The 20,317-nt window shown below is 36.8% G+C and overlaps 1 long non-coding RNA gene across 4 annotated transcripts; it reads right to left on the bottom strand.

Annotated features, from left to right (window-relative positions):
* Window positions 1-8,249: 8,249 nt before the first annotated feature.
* Window positions 8,250-12,821, bottom strand: LOC127128546 (uncharacterized). 4 transcript variants are annotated; one of them, XR_007805954.1, is made up of 7 exons: window positions 12,415-12,821; window positions 12,206-12,314; window positions 11,003-12,100; window positions 10,384-10,868; window positions 9,757-10,266; window positions 9,420-9,658; window positions 8,250-8,773 (listed from the first exon to the last, which is right to left on the bottom strand). It is a non-coding gene; the product is annotated as an uncharacterized LOC127128546 (long non-coding RNA). The 4 variants fall into 4 exon arrangements; XR_007805955.1 differs by having other exon boundaries at window positions 10,470-10,868; window positions 12,415-12,820; XR_007805956.1 differs by having other exon boundaries at window positions 10,608-10,868; window positions 11,003-12,095; window positions 12,415-12,819.
* Between the last annotated feature and the right edge of the window lie 7,496 nt (window positions 12,822-20,317).

Below are 20,317 nucleotides of genomic sequence, written 5' to 3'. Positions count from 1 at the left end.
CTAAGATGAATGGGGATGTTGAAGCTGCGAACAAGAACATCAAGAAGATTATCCAAAAGATGGTTGTGACATATAAATATTGGCATGAGATACTCTCATTTTCTTTGAATGGGTACCGTACATCCATCCGCACTTCAACGGGGGCAACCCCTTTCTCTCTCGTTTATGGCATGGAAGGTGTGCTCCCCGTGGAGGTTGAGATCCCATCCTTACGTGTCTTGATGGAAGCCAAGTTGAATGAAGCTAAATGGTGTCAGACCAAATATGACCAGCTGAATTTGATTGAAGAGAAAAGATTGACTACCAAGTGTCATGGTCAGTTGTATCAATAGAGAATGAAGAAAGCTTTTGATAAGAAGGTCATGCCTCGTGTGTTCAGATAAGGTGACCCCGTGCTTAAGTAGATTCTATCTTTCAAACCTGACGCTAGGGGAAAATGGACTCCTAATTATGAAGGCCCATATGTTGTTAAGAGAACCTTTTCAGGTGGTGCTTTTATTCTTACAACTATGGATGGTGAAGAGTTCACTTGTCATATGCATGCCGATGTAGTCAAGAAATACTTCGCCTAAAAAAGAAAAGAACAACTCGCTAAGTTGAAAACCCGAAAGGACGGCTTAGGCAAAAATTAGCGTCTTGGTGAATTGAACACCCGAAAGAGTGATCCAGGCAAAAACTAGAGACATAAAACAGAAAACTTATCCTGGTAGATTGAGTACCCCACCGTGGGGCAATCTAGGAAAAAGTTAGGGATTATGGCAAGTAACTGCACCCGGTCGGTTTTGAGCAAGTCATTTGGTTCTGGTTCATCATTCTCAACCAAAGACAACAGCACATCGAATTTCAAAGTTGGTAGGGAGAGTATTGATCATTGTATTCAATGTAGCCCTTTTCCATGTAAATTACCATTCTTAAACTTTGTAAAGAACCATGGGTTCCCGTCATTAATAGACTACCATTCTATTAAATAAAGTTGAGCTTTTATCCAATTATTGCTATTCTTATTTACTTTTGTTAAATAAAATTGAATTTTTATGATGATAATTTTGAAATAAATTAATGAATAATTATTTTTCTTAAAATAATAAGAACATTCACATTAAGAATAATCGATCTCAGCAAGGAATGTCGACATCAATTTAAGAATAGGTAAGTTTTGAAGTATGAAGCATTGTGGGTCTCCCCCAAGTAGTTGGTTTGGTAACTTTTTTACTCCCCAACGGTTCATCATTTATCCCCGACCTAGTCGAGGAATTTCTTCCTGAGTGGTTTCTTATCCTCAGTAGAGTTGGTGGGTCTCATCTCTAGTTGAGTTGATGACCGGTCCCTTTTGCAAATCCATGTTCCCCCAGCTAAGGTGCTCATGTTTTGTATTCCCAGTTTGTGATTTGTGATTAAACCTTGGATATCCGGAACCTTTATTTAGTTTTCAGATCCCCATTTGCATTTGTCCGTGTTGCATAACCACGACAATGTGAGTCAGATCCATTTTTTCTTTGCATTGGAATCGGTTTATTTCTCAATTACCAAGGAGAATTTGATGATCTGTTTGACTTTCAGATCTCAGCATCCCCAATATTTTGCTCGATTCCCTACTCAGAGTTTATCTCTGGTATTCCCTAGTGGAGTTTGTCTTCTGATGGAAGTTCCCTCTCTCTCGGTAGTATTTGGTTTTGAGCAGTATTTGATTCTTGTCCCCTGCAAGGTTGTCTCCCATTTAACATGGTGTTGACTTAAAATTCCCCACAGTATCGACAATTTGGATCCTTAGCAGATCCTTCTATGTCTTCGGCATGATTGGTTGGTTATCCTTCAACAGCGCTTTCTCCCTTCAGAGTTTGTCGTGCTTGATTGAAAGCATGTTTTCCCATGACTTTCCCCATCCATAATTGATTTATTTAGAGCTAGATGATTTATTTTCATCCCTAGCATTCTTCTCCAGTTATTGCTTCCATCTTGTTGAGATTAGACGAGTGTTGTAGTGATGATTCAAATCATTGATAATTGTATCCCTTGTGTTGTTTTATCAGCATAATCATAATCATATACATGCATACTCATGAATATAACACAACATCAGATATTTCATTATGCATTCTATCGCATTGATTTTTCTTCTGATCCCTTGCTTTGGTGACATTATTTTCCCATGCAAATTTGGTGTATCTGTCCTCCTTCGATTATAGAGTTTCGGCCCCTTAACCAGAAAGAGTTTAACCTTTCTCATTCCCCACCGAGTTATTTTCTCGTGGATGATTGTTATTTCAGTTTTCTCCCCAGTTAATTATCTGGATGGAACCACTCCCCTTGATTTATATCCTCTTTGGGTTAAGTCCTTGTTTGACCGTTTCTTTCTAGTTTTTTTACCTAGATAGATATTTTGGTCTCCAAGAGTCTATTACTCAGTAATTGGTAATATTCTTCTTGATGTTGAGTACATTACTTTTGCCCAATACTTGGTAAAATGTAATATACTTCCTTTTTCTTCCCCAGCAGATTCGTTTTCACGTTTCCCCGATAAGTTTATCCTTGATATGTTCATCCTAACCGGTGACAGATAATCTTCCTTTTTGCTTTTCTAATCAGTAAAAAGGTAGTTGCAATCTCTATTTTATTCCCTAGAGAGTCTATCATTGATATGTTCACTTTAACCGATGACATATTTTCTCTTCTTTGCGGTATTCTACCCAGTAACCGTTAGTTGTAATTCCTACTTTCCCTTGCCGAGTATATCCTTGATTTGCTCATCCTAATCGGTGATGGATATTCTCTCTTTGGTATTCTACCTAGTAGCTGGTAGATATCATTCCTATTTTCCCATGATGTTTATCCTTGATATGTTTACCCTAATCGGTAACAGATATTCTTCCTCATTCCCCAGGTAGTCTATCCTTGTTATGTTCATCCTAACCAATGACGAATATTCTTCCTTTGAGTTTATCCTTGATATGTTCACTTTAACTAGTGACATATACTCTATTTTTGGTCTTCTGCCCAGTAACCAATAGTTGTAAATCCTATTTGATCTTTTCTCCCCAGTAGGTTATTCCTAGCCAGTAACCGGTAATGAATACACCTCTTTCTCCTTAGTGAGTCATCCTTGATATGTTTACCCTAACCGGTAACGGATGTCCCTCTGTCAGAGTGTATTATCTTCCTACCCAGTAACCGGTAATAGATGATATATCTCATTTACTCCTGTGATGAAGTTCGTTCTTCCCTAGTTGATTTTGAGTGCATATTTCCTTGGTGAGATCGCCATCCCCTATTTGGATTGAGTATTTCAGCTTTGTTCTAATCTACCCATTTCCCCTACAGTTATGGGATCACACCTTGTCATCCTACTTACCGCTCATTCATTGGGTTTGCATTGGGAGAGATCACCAAGCACATTTGATTGTACCATACCTTGTTTTTCATTATTTACTAACCAAAATGCCAAAAATATGTATATGTATAGTTTTACTTCTTTTGTAGGTAGTGCATGCATCCACCCATGCTCTCTCAAACTCACATCTAGGGTTTAAGACCCTAAGTACAAGGAGATCAATCAAGAGATGGTTCAAAATGGTTCTAGACATCATTTATGGATCCCCATGATCTTCACTTATCCTTTTGATCAAGAAATCATCAAGAGTTTAAAGCTTGTTTGCCTTGGATACCCTAATTCATCTAGGTATCTTGTGTGACTTCCTCAACAAGTTTCTTCATCATTTGATCAAATATTTCAAGTTATACTTAATATTACATCATCTTATACATATATGATCCTCCATGAGTCCCAAAGTTCAAGAGAACTTCAAGTTTGCAAGTTGGTTCAAGGTGGTTGACCAGTGGAAGTCAATTGGTCAAAACTGGGGTTCCCTAGACCCTATCTCCTATAGTTTTTGTCATATTAAAATGATTCCAAGATAAAGGTTACTATTTATGAAATTACAAATAACTTTAATGTTGACATCAAGAGCTAGTTTTGCTTGGAAAGTCCCTTTTTATGGTGAAAGATTATAGGTCATTTTGTTTGTGCCCTAGTTAGGAAGTCAACTTCTAAGGACCATAACTTGCTCAATTTTTATGATATGAAGTCCATCCAAGTTTCATTAACAATTTCAAGATGTACTCTCCAACTTTTGTTCTTTGATAAACTTCAAATTCAACATGCAAGGGCATGTTCCGAGAGGAAACATTATAGGTCATTTTGGGTCATCATCATTGAACAAACAATTTTCCTCAACTTCTAAAATGCATAACTCCTTCATGCCAAATCCAAATGAGTTCAAATTTGTAACCAAATTTAATAGGATTGAAAGAATCAATGATAAGTCGGAAGATGATGCAGTAGGTTGGTTCGTGTCAGCTTATTTTATAATCACCTCTAAAAATCACTTTTTCGAATCTAAACCAACCAACCCCCCCCCCCTTTTGTTCTATCGATAGATTAATTAAACAAGAATCCTTGAGAACGATATTTGAGTTAATTTGTCGCTAAACTACATTTTTGAAAAACTACTCGTCTTGATCCGCGTGCGACAATGGACTAAATTTGGCCCGAAGGTCTTGTCAAACACAAAAATATAATAAATAAATTATTTTCTCATCCCCACACTCTATTTCATCAAACATCTTTTATATGAAAAACACATGCACATATAAAAAGGGCTCCCTTGGAGTACCTAGGACACTTTTGGTGCTAACATCTTCCCTCTGTGTAACCAACCCCTTTACTTGTAATCTATGGAATTTTATAAGTTTTGATTTGAAAATTTCTTATCCTTGGATTTTGTTCGTACTTTTACCTTTTCCTTTGGAAACAATAAAAGCTCGGTGGCGACTCTGGTTTTATTAACGTCAAGTTTATCCATAGCTTAATGGTTACAAATTTACCACTACAGTTTCACTAACATGCAATTAGACAAGGAGATTTCTAAGCTAATGTAGGGTGAGTTTGAGATGATTCTCATGGGGGAGTTGAACTACTTCCTTGGTCTTCAAATCAAGAAACTCAACGAAGGGACGTACGTGTGTCAAACAAAATATTGCAATAAATTGCTAAAGAAATTTGGTATGGAAGATGCAAAATCAATTGACACTCTAATGCCTACAAATGGGAACTTGGAAAAAGATGAAAATGGTAAGGATGTTGATGTGAAGAAGTATAGAGGTATGATTGGATATCTTCTATGTCTTACTAAATCTAGGTCGTATATTATGTTTAGCATGCGTATGTGCGCTCGTTATCAATCACTTCTAAGGAATCGCATTAAAAAGTCGTAAAGGGCATCATTAGATACTTTCATGGTACATCTAAGTACAGGCTTTGGTATTCCAAGGGAAACAATTTTAATTTGGTTAGTTATATCGATTCTGATTTTTCCTGTTGAAAATCAGATAGGAAAATTACTAGTGGAACTAGCCACATGTTTTTAAACTCCTTAGTAAGTTGGCATAGCAAGAAACAGGTTTTCGTTGCTTTGTTAACCGCCGAGGTAGAATACATCGCTGCCGGTAGTTGTTATGCTCAAATTTTATGGCTAAAACAACTACTTGATTTTGATATTAAACTACCACATATTCCTATTATGTACGACACCACTAGTCCTATTATTCTAACCAAAAATCTGGTGTTACAGTCTCACACTAAACATATTATGATACATCACCACTTCCTACGTGACCATGTTGAAAAAGGAGATGTCGTATTTGAGCATGTTGATAGAAAAAATTAACTTGCGGATATCTTTACATAACCTCTAGCGACTGAACCGTTTTTCAACATTCAAAGGGAATTAGGCATATTTGATATCTCAAATCTTCTATAAATATGATTTGTTGCATGCACTTGATATACTTTTGCTTTAACTTTTCATGGAAGTTCAATCACATATGAGTGCACCCTTCATCAATTTTTACTCAAGGTAATATTGTTCCATTTTCTCTCTTTAAAAGTAAGTCTTTTACTTTTGCATATTGTCTATGTTCCAAATGCTTGATATGCTCGATGTATGAAATATTGCAAGAATGTTTACTTCCAAAAATTTCAATTGATGTTTGTCAATTTATATGCTTATAGTGACTTCATATTATTATTCTTCTATACTTGAAATGTTTTCTTTATGTATAAGCATGTTATCTATTATTAGTCCTTGCATGATATATGTGAGATTGTTGTTTATATATTCTGGCGTGAAATATGTTTGAACATGTTATCATGTCAACAAAATTCTTGTAGTGTGTCATCGTTCTGATAACATTTTTTTTTAGTTTGAGTGGTGACAAATGTAAATATTCACCTTGCTAGAGCACATGTGTGTGCAACATTATGGAGCAATTAAGTTATATGTCACGTAATCGTGTTGCTTTTGTAGCAACTCAAGAATTTTTTATTGCACTGTATCTTTCATCTTTCATGTTTATGTTGGTGTAAGCCCTAGATGCCAATACTTTTGGTACTTGTATCAAATTATTTATTAATGATAAAAGTATTTTTCTTTATTATGTTTGTTTAATAAAGTCCCTAGAATAGCTAGTCCGTTTAATATATCAAGTGTGACTTAATCATGAGATCCCATTAAACATAAGGACATTATTCTTAAAGTATCTGTAGTCGAGCTTTATTTTGAAGTGGGATAACATTAAAGCATTAAGACTATTATGTGTATAGACTAATGATCACATCTCATGCAACATGGAAAATGAGTTATCAACTCTTAAACATAGTGCCCCTATTTAAGGACGTTCTAACTGAGGAGATAAAGGTTAAAATCTTCGCATCGACTCAGTAGAATAGGCTTAAATAACAACATAGAAACAAATTTTGGTCCCTAAGAGACCTCATGATGCATATGGTATGAATGTAAAAGAAAATTCTCCGTGGGGAAAATTGCCACAAAGGAGAAGAAATCAGAGAGACCGAATATCCGCAGAAGCATAATGCATTCCATAAGGAAAACTTGTCGGGGAGACAGAGACTCTAGGGGAGAAAGGGGTTATCCGTAGGCCAGGCTACGACTTGAAAATTGTTGGACGGACTAGAGGAATTCCATAAAATGGAAAGACTCAGCCGGGGAAACAAAACATTTGCATGGGATTACAAGTGGATCAGGATAAAACTGAAGTTCTTGAATCAACGCAGGGAAAAGTGATTTCACTAAGGAAAATCGCACTCAACTCAACTGGGAAAGAAATAAACTTCAACACAGGAGGAGCAGAAAATCATTATCCATTACCTGCTACTGGGTAAGGAGATGATAAAAATCTGACAGAGAGGACATCCGTTATCGGTTAGGATGAACATATCAAGGATGGCTCGCTGGGAACCAACAGGAGGGAATATTCATTACCGGTTACTGGATAAGAATAACCTTGCTGGGTGTAAGACCCCAATTTTGACCCTAAGATCCCTCATGGCATCATAACATTGCATTTGTATTGCCTCAAGGATCATAAGCATCTTGGCTCCTTACCTTTGGGTGGGATCTTTTGAGAGTTGGTTTGAGATCACCAAGCATGCTTGAATTGTATATTATTGCTTTTCTCATTTTAGTTTACTAACTAAAAGCACAAAAATATGTCACTAACATCTCTTGTTTGTAGCTGGAGCAGTCACAAGGTCTAAGGCTTCTTGGAGATCCTATGTGCATTGATATGGTCAAGAGAAGATGAAAGAAAGCATGGAAATGGTTCCCAAAGCTCTAATCCATCAAATATGCCTCCCAAGTATCTCAATTCATCATTTTGATCAAACCAAATCAAAGGGTTTGAGGCTTGTTGTCATACCCCGATTTTGGTCCTGAATTTTTTTTTTATTTGGCACTTGGCTTAAAGTTCATTTGCATACATTCATTCCCAAATCCATATTTTTGTTACACATTGGTCATTGTCTATGCCTTTTTTATCATGGTGCTTTTGACTATAAAATGGATTTTAATCATTTGACTTTTGTAATTTTTCAATTTTGATTTTACTTTCAAATTAAGTTTAATTCCAAATTTCAATTTAATTTTAATTGTTATTTTTACTAATGATTCAAAACTCTAATTGATTTTAATTTTCAAATAGATGTTAGAATTGATGTCAAAAGTAATTTTAACAAATTATTGGATTAATTTGATTTTAATTGGATTTTTTACTGATTTTTTATTATTATTTAAATTGATATTTAAATTAGTCTTGGATTATTTCTAAAAAATCCATTTTATATCCATAGTACATTTCAAAATCAAAATAGTACCTACTCATTTCATAACATTCAATAATATTTAACTTTCAAACATTTCCAAACTCATTTTCATACATACATTTTCATGACCAATTACATTTAATCACCATTGCATCACATCCATATCCTACAACTAATTCCCACGTTACAACCAATTCTAAAAAATCTTACTATACAAACTGTTTCCTCAAGTGAAACAAGGAACCCTTTTGTGGAATATGCAGTGCAATACTCTGTGGCTGCTGCTTATGCAGCGTTTGACCAGAATAAAAAAGAATCGTTACACAAACTACTTTTACAAGGTATTGACATTACAATTTTGGGTTCCAATGATTTTTATTCTTATAGGAATGAGATTGAGAGGCACGGACTCCCTTTGACACCAGAATCATTGGCCACCCTTCCACCTTTTGCCTCCATTTCCTTAAATACCGATGATTCTAATGAAGGAAACTGTAAGCCTGAAGTTACTTGTGATAATCCCATCCAGAATCTCTCCATCACCACTCAACCACAACAGAATTCGCAGCAGACCTCAAACTGGTATGTTTTGTCAACCTGCAAGCATAAGCAAAGCGCACAAATCGTGAGCAACACAATGGAAAAATAACAACGGCATGATACAAAACCAATGGCAGAACATAACCATTAGGAGTTACTGCTCAATTAATGGATTCTAACAACAATCACAAGGAGCCATGGGATTGGCATGGAGAGGATTATTGTCTGCAAAATACAATCCCGAATTTCGATATTTCGGAGGAGCTGTGGAATGATGTGCCTCAAAACGGAGAAGATCTTTCCTACATGTTTGATGCTGAAACAACTCCGATTAAGGCTTGCGGTGATTTGGCATATAGTGTCAACAATGTAGATTCAAATTCAAGATATATTCAAAAGGAACAACTAGAGGATGGTAGGGAGACTTCTCAAGTTAAGAGGCGGCGGATGCTACAATTCGACAGCCAAGAGAGTGACAATTCTCTTTCCAACAATCAACTCAAGCTAACTTTCATTTCTCCGAGTATTAACTCAACTTTGACTTCACTAATTAACTAATACACCAACCAAAAGATGCTTCTTTTGAAATTGTCGGTTACTTAGTCGAAGAGCTTCGTGATGTATCGACATACAATTGTTTTTGCAAGGATTTAGAAGATGTTAAAATCGCCATTGGTTCTTTGATCTTTGTTGAAAAGCTTACACTCAAAGTGAAGACTGCTGTTAAGAAAGGAAGGGACAAACTTGATGCAGTTCTGGTGTTTCCATCAATTCCTGAAGTGATGAGGTTGAACAAATTGAGATCTTCCAGCCTGTTGCAGCTTGGACAATCAAAGAGTCATTTTTTCCATATTTTCAAGAAGAAGAATGCTTCTTCTGCAGGATTTGCTGATAGCATAATGAAGCTTAATTTCTTCAAGATGATTAGTGATTCTTTTGTTCCTGCATTGAAAAGTACAAAGATGGAGTGGTCAAAGCCAATTTGTCAACAAAAGATACTGAGGTTCCACCATGTAGAGTGGATGACATAACTCACGTACCTACACTTGGAAAAGTTAACAGAGTTATGTAACATCACACCATCAACATGGAAGGTGGCAGGCTCGAATCGGAAGGGTTGCGGGAAACAAAGACTTGTATCTTGGTACATTTAGCACACAAGAGGAGGCTGCAGAAGCATATGATATTGCAGCAATCAAGTTTAGAGGAACAAGTGCTGTGACCAACTTTGACATAAGTCGGTATGATGTCAAGAGAATTTGCTCAAGCTCAACTCTAAGAGCCGGAGATCTCGCGAAACGGTCACCTGAGGAATCCGCGGCTCCTGCTGCAGCCACTGCCGAGGAGTTCAATCCGTGCGGGAGTACGTCGACACATTCTCCGCCACCTCCAACAATGCCGCAATCTTTCCGTTCCGGTTGGAATTTCACACCAAGCTCACTCCTTGAACCAATCTTCAACAGTCCAGAATTCTGGAAGAACCAGTAACAAGCTCAACCACTTTTCAGCCGCCGTTACCCAGGATGAAGTGCTTGCGGTTACGGTATCACCTGAAACCAATAAAGAATGACAAGTTTAAAAACTCACAACAACAAAAAGCAAGTTGGCAGCATATAATATAACCATTTAAAAACCCAACAACAGCTCATCCACATGTCAAGGCAAACCTCTCAGGCTACTGCTGCACAGATGAATCTTTTGCAATAGCAGAGACTTTTGCAACATCAGCAGCAGTAACTCTTAAAGTCAATACCTCAGCAGCAACGGTCCCAGCTACCGCAACAGTTTCAACAGCAGAATATGCCCATAAGGTCTCCTGTGAAACCAGCATATGAACCTGGGATGTGTGCTAGGCGGCCGACACATTACATGTATCAGCAACAACACAGACCTGAAGAGATGTTCTTGGAAATTTTGTGCTCGGCATCATGAAGAGCTCATCCCTAGAAGATTGTTAATTCCTCAGGTTAGTCAGCTTGAAGCAGTTGCTCAAAAATATCAGGCGTGTACACAAAATGCAGCACCCAATCTATCCATTCCAGAGTTGCAAAATAATTGCAATTTGTTTGTTGCATCAGCCCGTCAGTTGGCAAAAGCCTTGGAAGTTCCATTGGTTAATGATTTAGGATACACAAAGAGATATGTGCGGTGCCTACAAATATCAAAAGTGGTCAATAGTATGAAAGAATTGATAGATTATAGCAGAGAAACAGGAACAGAAACAAAGAGGGAGAAATCGTTAACAGAACATCGAAACAAAAAGAATTGAGAAAAGAGACACATTACCTTCAGGACTTTCATCCGGACTGCCTTAAGGAACCTCTGTATTTAACTACTGAAGATGTCTTAAAGTATGAAAAAGCTTATAAAGAGGGTTATACAGTTGCTCTGCGTGGTCTGGAATTTCGGTATCCGGGTATTGCTGTTGTTGCATACTTTCAGGTGGCTCCTTCAAATGACAGTATACGCTCCCACAAAGTTGACACGAGATACTATTTGGACCTTTGCAAAAATGTCTTTGGAAAGGGCATATATCCTGATGTTGATGCAACTAATTTATACTATGGAGGCACCAAAAGTTGCTGGTTCCAAAATAGTATTCACAAATGGTTCACAAGATCCTTGGCGTCGTGCATCTAAACAAATTTCATCACCCAGCGTGCCTTCCAAAGGTTGTATTAGAGTTTATGGATTTATAGCCACTTGACTCCGGTGTACGAAATTGAGCCTCTTGAGAAGTTTACTGATGCCCATCTTGATCAATGTCTGTGGCAACAATAGTTATCTCTTTCCCAACTAGATAGAGCCCGCAGATTCGGAGCCATCACCGTTTTGGTTTATAAGTGATATAAACAATTTGTGAAGTATGCTACAGACCAAGTCTGAATTGTCGAGAAGTTTGATTTAACAACATTAAATGGGCTTCTCAGTTTGGTGCTAAATCACAACACTGCAGATGTTTTGTCTGTTCCCCATGAACCATCAATTCACCCCCTGTTACTCAGAATGTTTATTCTGCAGTCTCCCTCAGAATATGAAAGATGGCGTAGAATCAGCTCCTGAAGTATGCGCATAAGGTTTTTCTCGACCCCAGGATACATGGGTTGATGCTGAGTTAGTTTTGAAGGTTATGACAAGAAGTAGAAAGTCGTTATTCAAAGAGAGAACTAAGAGGCTTGAAGAATAGAACGGAATGTTTGCTGCTAGGAAGTTGTGCCTTGTATTGGACCCAAACCATACACTTTTCAATTCGGAAGTTACGGCAACACGTCTTCTAATCAACGTTACACCATCCTCACACATCCAAACTGAAATCACGAGCCACCCAAAACCGAGTACACCAACAAGGCTGTGAGAAAACCGAAACCAATGCTTCAATCTTCACTGCAGTAAATAACATAAATTAATTAGTAAAAGAGACAGAATTCCAGAAAAATCCCAAAACGGGATAGAGACAAAACTCAAAGAGAAAGTTTGAGTTCATGGTACCGTTTCCGGATTGTAGCGTAAAACATGATAAAATTGATTCTGAGCACACAAAAGCACTTCTGAAAATTTTCTCCATTGAACCTTTGGGGGACCAAATCAAAACCCTAAGCTGTGAACATAAATAGAGAGAAAAATCAGTGGGAGAGGACGAAAATCAGAGAGCGGCGAGAAACTTCAAAAGAACCCTAATCCCAAAAATCGATACATACCTGGAATAGAGAGGCGACATAGTGAAGTTTAGGCTTCATCATCACCGTCACCACCGCCGAAGGTGAGCCCTTTTTGTTTTAGCCATGGTTTCTTGCTTCGTTTCAGAGAGATTGAGTGAGATGTGAGCGACGATGGGCGATTTTAAGAGAGATTGCGAGAGGTGAGCGAATGAGAGGTTGTGAGAGGTTGTGAGGGGTGAGCGAAGGTTGACGGTGAAGTTTGGGGACGCGAGAGCAGAGGGAGTTTTCATTGAGGGCGAGTGAGATAGAGAGAGGAGGACGACTGGATTTTCCTTCGTTGTCCTCACCTTTTCTTTTCTTTTTTTATTTATTCATTATTGTTTCTCTTTTTTTAGCAGAACCTTTAAATCCCAATGGTTGAATGTTGAGTTTTCAAATGGTCATTAACTATGGTTTATTGGTATTAGTATTAGTTAATTGCTATTTAGTGTTCCCAAATCCTAACCTTGTGAACCCAACAGCCAGGCGGCTGGGTTTGATTTTTGTTCATTTTCCTGGTAGTCCAACAGATTTTTTTATCTTAGTTTTTATTCTAATGTCTAATATATCTTGGTTTACATATCTAAAATAGCATTAAAATAATAACTAGTCATGAGTGGTCTGGTGGAGAGGGGTGATTTTTATGGTCTTTAGTGTAGTGGGTTCGATACCCGTATTGAGCATTTCATTTCTTTTAGCATTTTATTTTTATGTTTATGTAGCATTTTATTATATGCTTGTGTTTTTATTATACTCATGGTTGATTTGTTTTCTTTTAATTTCATCATCCACTCAAAACCGCTTTAAACTATAAAAAATCATTTTTCTCGATTCAATATCGAGCCCATTTTCACACCCTTGTAAGTCGATTGCTTTTAAGCATCGCCATCAACCTCACATGGCTTACTCTTGGGCCTTCTTACAATGAGCTTTTAAGCAACATCAACTTAACTTTCAATAATTTCAAACCTCGGTACTTTAATTGTTTTAATTTAATATTCAAATCATTTTCTAAATAAAACGTGAAGAAAAAGATTACCTGGATGGAATGTCCAGTCGTAATCCCGAATATTAGGCTCAAGCTGTAAGAGCTTGTAAGTCATAAATATTCGTCTTCTCGCCAAAATATTCGTAAATACCTCAAATCACCTTCTAAATAAAAGTTGGAAGAAAAAGGTTACCTGGATGGAATGTCCAGTCGTAATCCCGAATATTAGGCTCAAGCTGTAAGAGCTTGTAAGTCATAAATATTCGTCTTCTCTCCAAAACACCTGTAAACATCTCAAACCACCTTCTTAATAAAGTTGGAAGAAAAAGATTACCTGGAGGGAATATCCAGTTGTAATCCCGAATATTAGGCTCAAGCTGTAAGAGCTTGCAAGCCATAAATATTCGTCTTCTCTTTAACACTCCAATATTCAAAATCATTTTCTTAATAAAGTTGGAAGAAAAAGGTTACCTGGATGGAATGTCCAGTCGTAATCCCGAATATTAGGCTCAAGCTGTAAGAGCTTGCAAGCCATGAATATTTGTCTTCCCTCCAAAACATTCATAAATATTCGAATCATTTTCTTAACAATATTGGAAAGAAACAGACTGCCTGGGTGGAATGTCCAGACGTAGTCCCGAGTATTAGACCCAAGCTGTAAGAGCTTGTAGGTCACAAGTACTCGTCTTTCAAACTTCAAAATACCTAATTCCTACCTTAATACTTTTTCAATAAAGATGGAAATGGAACATGGTGTATACCATGCACTCCTGAGGCTAGGATTCGAGATGTATATCTCGCTCATCCAAGTTCTCGCCATCACTCAAAATACATCCCACCAATCAAACCCTTTTCTCGCCGTCGTGCGATTAATCAAAAAACTTTTTCATAAACGAAAGATATATTGTCTTAAGTGATACAAAACAACGTTTCGGCCACGATTGTTGAGTAGAGATAAATGACGCTTTTTCGAATGTAGATTTATAAACCCGTTCGATGTGTGGTATGCGTTCACTCCTCATCTGTTTTGGGTAAAACGATGTTTTCGTCGATTAATACAATATAGCTTTCGCTAAAAATCGACCAACAAACAAACATTTTTCTACCCAGAACTACGTAAGCCTTGACTTCTCTATTGAGATACGTAGGAGCAGGATTTGTAAATCTTGTCAGGCCCACTAATAAAAAACTTAGGTTTAGTCCTTCGTCAAAAATCCCGAATATTAGGCTCAAGCTGTAAGAGCTTGTAAGTCATAAATATTCGTCTTCTCTCCAAAACACCTGTAAACATCTCAAACCACCTTCTTAATAAAGTTGGAAGAAAAAGATTACCTGGAGGGAATATCCAGTTGTAATCCCGAATATTAGGCTCAAGCTGTAAGAGCTTGCAAGCCATAAATATTCGTCTTCTCTTTAACACTCCAATATTCAAAATCATTTTCTTAATAAAGTTGGAAGAAAAAGGTTACCTGGATGGAATGTCCAGTCGTAATCCCGAATATTAGGCTCAAGCTGTAAGAGCTTGCAAGCCATGAATATTTGTCTTCCCTCCAAAACATTCATAAATATTCGAATCATTTTCTTAACAATATTGGAAAGAAACAGACTGCCTGGGTGGAATGTCCAGACGTAGTCCCGAGTATTAGACCCAAGCTGTAAGAGCTTGTAGGTCACAAGTACTCGTCTTTCAAACTTCAAAATACCTAATTCCTACCTTAATACTTTTTCAATAAAGATGGAAATGGAACATGGTGTATACCATGCACTCCTGAGGCTAGGATTCGAGATGTATATCTCGCTCATCCAAGTTCTCGCCATCACTCAAAATACATCCCACCAATCAAACCCTTTTCTCGCCGTCGTGCGATTAATCAAAAAACTTTTTCATAAACGAAAGATATATTGTCTTAAGTGATACAAAACAACGTTTCGGCCACGATTGTTGAGTAGAGATAAATGACGCTTTTTCGAATGTAGATTTATAAACCCGTTCGATGTGTGGTATGCGTTCACTCCTCATCTGTTTTGGGTAAAACGATGTTTTCGTCGATTAATACAATATAGCTTTCGCTAAAAATCGACCAACAAACAAACATTTTTCTACCCAGAACTACGTAAGCCTTGACTTCTCTATTGAGATACGTAGGAGCAGGATTTGTAAATCTTGTCAGGCCCACTAATAAAAAACTTAGGTTTAGTCCTTCGTCAAAAATCCAAAAACATTTCTTCTCTCTTCTATTCTTTCTTTCCCACCTAATAACTGAAAAGCCTAACACTTCAAACTAACATTAATGCACACAACTGACCTAATGGTTCCCGTTGAGTACAACGGACGTGAGGGGTGCTAATACCTTCCCCTTGCGTAACCGACTCCCGAACCCTGATATTGGTTGCGATGACCATATCTTCCTTTCTTTTATGGGTTTTATCGATATTTCCCCTTTCCTTTTTAGGAATAAATAAAGTTCGGTGGCGACTCTGTTCAGTCCATCATTGCGAGCGTGCGATCGCACTTCGCTTTATAGTCGTATCCCCATTTTTTGAGGTGTGACACTTGTTTTCAAAGGAAACCCTAGTTCATCTATTCATCAACTGTGCCTTGCTCATGAAGCAACCTCAACCCATGGCCAAATGCAATCAAGGTAATTTCTTTAATTCAACATTTCATGAATATTTGAACCTATTTGAGTGTCCTCAATCATCAATTCATAAAGATATGAGGTGTGGACTTGAGAAGTTGATCAATCAATTCATCTAACTATTTTGAAATACACTGAGACCTAACATTTAATTTGTTTGTCAAATGGAGATGACCCCAAGCGAAAAAATGTTCTTAAAGACCATATGAACAGCTTTCATGTTCATCAAAAATTGATTTGAAGCTTGGAAGGTCATTGTCCATTCCAAGACATTATAAGTCATTTTGACTGAAACCCTAATTTTGGGTCAACTTCCCAAGACCATAACTCATTCATTTTTCATGATTTTGAGGTGGGACCAAATGCATTGGAAATATTAAGATGTCTAATTCAAATGTTATGTTGAACAAAATTTCAAAATCGCAAAATAAATACATGTCATAATGCAAAACATTATAGGTCACTTTGGACCAAATGCATTGAAATGTGAAAAAGTCCAACTTCAAGTGCCCATACCTTCTTCATCAAAAATCCAAATGATGCAAAATTTAAGTCCAAATTTATTTCCTTGAAAATATCTAAAACTTTGATGTTGAAGATTGTGTAATTTGGAGCTTGCATCATTGAGACAGAAGGGCTTGAACTTTGGCCAATTTTGAAAATCTCACATGTGCATGTTTTGCACCCTACACTTCATGTCCACTTTTCATCAATTTCCAAGACCCAAATGGAGTTTTGATCAACATAAAAAATTATCCTTATGCAATGAGCTTTCCATCCATTACTCATATGGTGGTGTTTCTATTTTTGACATAGCATTTTCGAAGACTTGAACATAATAGTGCAATTTTGGAAAATCATTTAATTTGCATTGCATGAGCTCTTACCACCCAATCTGCACGTCCAATTTGCTTTCATCATGCATCAGTTTCCAAATCCAAGTGGAATTGGGCCCTACATGCGCCTGTACAGGCCCATGCGTGGAGGCCCTTTCCATTCATGCAAGTTTGTGATCATGCATCTTCAGCTTGCCTTGCCTATAAATACAATGCATATGATCTTCATTTCAGCAACCTGAAGGCGCCCCAAATGCTGCTGAACTGAAATCACAACCCTCACCAAAGGAACTATCTCACTTTTCTCTCAATTTTCAGATCTGAACTTTGGTTTCCTCGATCAGTTTTTAGATCTTAAAGTTCCTATGCCTTCTTCTCCTTGATCTATAGAGTGAATTGCAAGCATCCATAACAAGGAATTATGACCCTAAGCTCTGCAAATCAGAGGTTCACCTCACACTTTATTTTCTTCGAATCAGCTTGCATAGTACTTATTTCTTGTTGTTGTTGTTGTGTGATCTGAAGTCCTCTACATAAAGGCAACACTATTGAGCTTTCAATTTTCAAAAATCATGAAGTTCATTTGAACACCACAAATCTTCCATCTCTGATTTCTCTCAATGTAGAAATCTAGAATGGATTTGGTTGGTACAGGGGTGGTGTACATCACCCCAGCTCTCGATTGATGCCTGGATCATGTCTTTTGGTTAACATTTGATTCTCTGCAAATTTGGACTTGGCCGGAAGTTGGCCGGAGAAGACGGTGGCGCTGGCCACCGTCAGGTCTCCAGATTGGATCTGAGTCGTCCATCTCAGTTTCCAGATCTAATCCCACGTGTCCATTGTTATGACTTTATTATTGGCTTGGTGCGCTTCAGTTGACCCATGCACATGGTAGGCGCGCGCTTCATGACCTCATGATTTGCCAGCTCAATTAATGAGCTAAGATCAAACAGTCCACGCATTTTCCTTTTTTTTTTTTTCTAATTTCTGATTTTAATTTCTTTTATTTCTTTTAATTCCATTTCTTTTTAAAAATTCATAACTCCTTCATTATTGGTCCAAAAAATCTGAGACCAATTTCATTTTTATCCTTTTAATTTCTACTTTCTAAAAATGATTTTTAATATTTTTTATTTTATCATTTGATATTTTTTAGTAATTTTCTCTTTTCTGCTTATTTTTAATTCATTTAAAATAGTTTTTGATATCCAAAAAATACAAAAATATTTTTCCAACCTCTTTGAATGATGATAGATATATGAAAAATATTCTCATCAATTTATTAATTAATTTGAGATTTATTTGAGATTTTAATTCAATTAGGTTATTTTCATGCATTTTTAATTGATTTAAAATATTTTCTGACTTCTAAAAATGCTAAAAAAAAATTTCAAACTTTGTTTGACCTTGATCTTCTCAACCTTTGGTCAATGCTTGTTGATTATCTCATTCCATTTCCATTAATATACTTTAATTTTCATTCTTCTTCTTCTTCTTCTTCTTTTTCTTTTTGATCAATGAGTTAATGATTGGTGGTTAGCATTGATACATGGAGGTTTAACCTTCATTGGTTCAAATCTAATTCATCTTGATCATGGATCAAGTGAATGGCTTTGCATTAAGGATATGTTGCTTCCTAATCATGCAAAGAACCTAAATCAATACGAGATCATTTCTCATCTTCTTTTTGGCATGGCAAGTTGTAGGAGTTTGATTCACTAATCAAAATCTCTAACTTGTGTTGTTGCCTACATTATTATTGACCGACCTCAGATAGTTGTGACTTCTACATAAGTCCAATTACGATTACTTAACATAGCGCTAAATTGCCTTATGGCACACTAACTCTAACACTAACCATTAACCATTAACATTTAATTCTTGCTCTTTACATTTATGCAATTTACTATTCTTGTACATATTATTCATTTGCTTTTTCCTTTGCTCCTTTGAGCACATGTTTATGTTAATGCAATTTGTCTTTTGCTCACTTGAGCAGATAATTGTGAATATATTATTGTGCTTCTGCTTTTGTTTTGATTGTTGTGGACCAAATGCAAAAATGGATAAATGGACTTAGTTTCTAGGACATTCCCTATGCAAAATTGGAGTAAAATGCCTAATGTTGAAGATGGATTAGAATGACCAAATCTCTAAACTCAATCTTGTCCATTCTTGATTTGCTTCATGAAACTTTTTGATGTTGTGTGCTTTTGTGCTAGGGAATCCTATTTGAGCCAAATTGAAGAACCATTGCCATGTTCATCCAAAGTGAAAGATACAAGAGCCATTGGGGATCTTCTAAGAGCTTGCTTTATTAATTTTATTGCATGAGCTTACACTTATTTTGCTTGCATATTCCAAAGGATGGGAGCTACTTGGATCATCAATATGATCTCAAGAGAGGAACTCCATTTGTGGTCTTATTTCTTCTCCTTCATCTCTTGTATGATTAGGACTTTAGCCATTCTTCTTGTTCCCTCCACTCTAACCCAAGCCAAAACTTTTTGTGCAAACACTTAACACTTCTTTTCAAACATTAGAAACCTAAGCATTATGCTTTTGATTTTTATACTCTCTTTTCATAACACTTATTTTGAATTGAATCTTTAAGTCAACTTTGACCATATTTTGTAAATACTTTTCATTGGTAAATATAACCCATTCAAATACTTTTGTGGTTTCAATGGCCACTTTCTTAATCAAAACTTTTCCTAACCTTTAGCTATTAGGTTTGAGTTATCCTTAAGGTAGATGTAATACTCACCTATATCCTTAGTGATGGACAATGAGTCTTCCATGCTTATTTTAGGGCCAACCCCTCAGTAGCATGTTGAAGCTATCCTCACATGATGGATTTGTGGTTTTAGGTTGAGTTTTCTCCCTTGGATAACAAAAGACCTTTATGGCTTTTGAACCAATCAACTCACCAACTTGTTTTTTTGAGATTTTTACCCCGAACTACGAGGTTTTGATCCTAATCTTCTTTAAGATGGTACGTAGGCAATGGGTTTATCCATACAAACACAAAATTGTAAATAACTTGTATATTCTCTTCTCATCTCCCCAATCATGTTTGCACAAACAAATTTTCACAAAATACCAACCTTACAACAAGTGTGAAAAGGGCTCCCTAGGAGTACCTAGGATGTTTTGTGTGCTTAAAACCTTCCCATTGCATAACCAACCCCCTTACCCCGATCTCTGACATTTTTACTAGTTTTTGATTCGATAAAACTTTTAGGTTTTTGTTTGCTTTCTAACCATTCCTTTGGATAAATAGAAGTGCGGTGGCGACTCGACTTGTATGGTTTACCTTGGATTTAGTCAATATCTCTAATGGTAACAAATACCCCGCTACAGAAAAGTGGCGACTCTGCTGGGGATTTTTGCCTAGTGGGTTTTGCCTACTTTTCATATTTGTTGTATTGTATTGT

This window comes from Lathyrus oleraceus, chromosome 1, assembly GCF_024323335.1.
Source record: "Lathyrus oleraceus cultivar Zhongwan6 chromosome 1, CAAS_Psat_ZW6_1.0, whole genome shotgun sequence".
NCBI classification, from domain to species: domain Eukaryota; kingdom Viridiplantae; phylum Streptophyta; class Magnoliopsida; order Fabales; family Fabaceae; genus Lathyrus; species Lathyrus oleraceus.
Note: the sequence above shows the minus strand (reverse complement) of the source record. Positions and strands in the feature narration are given on the sequence as shown.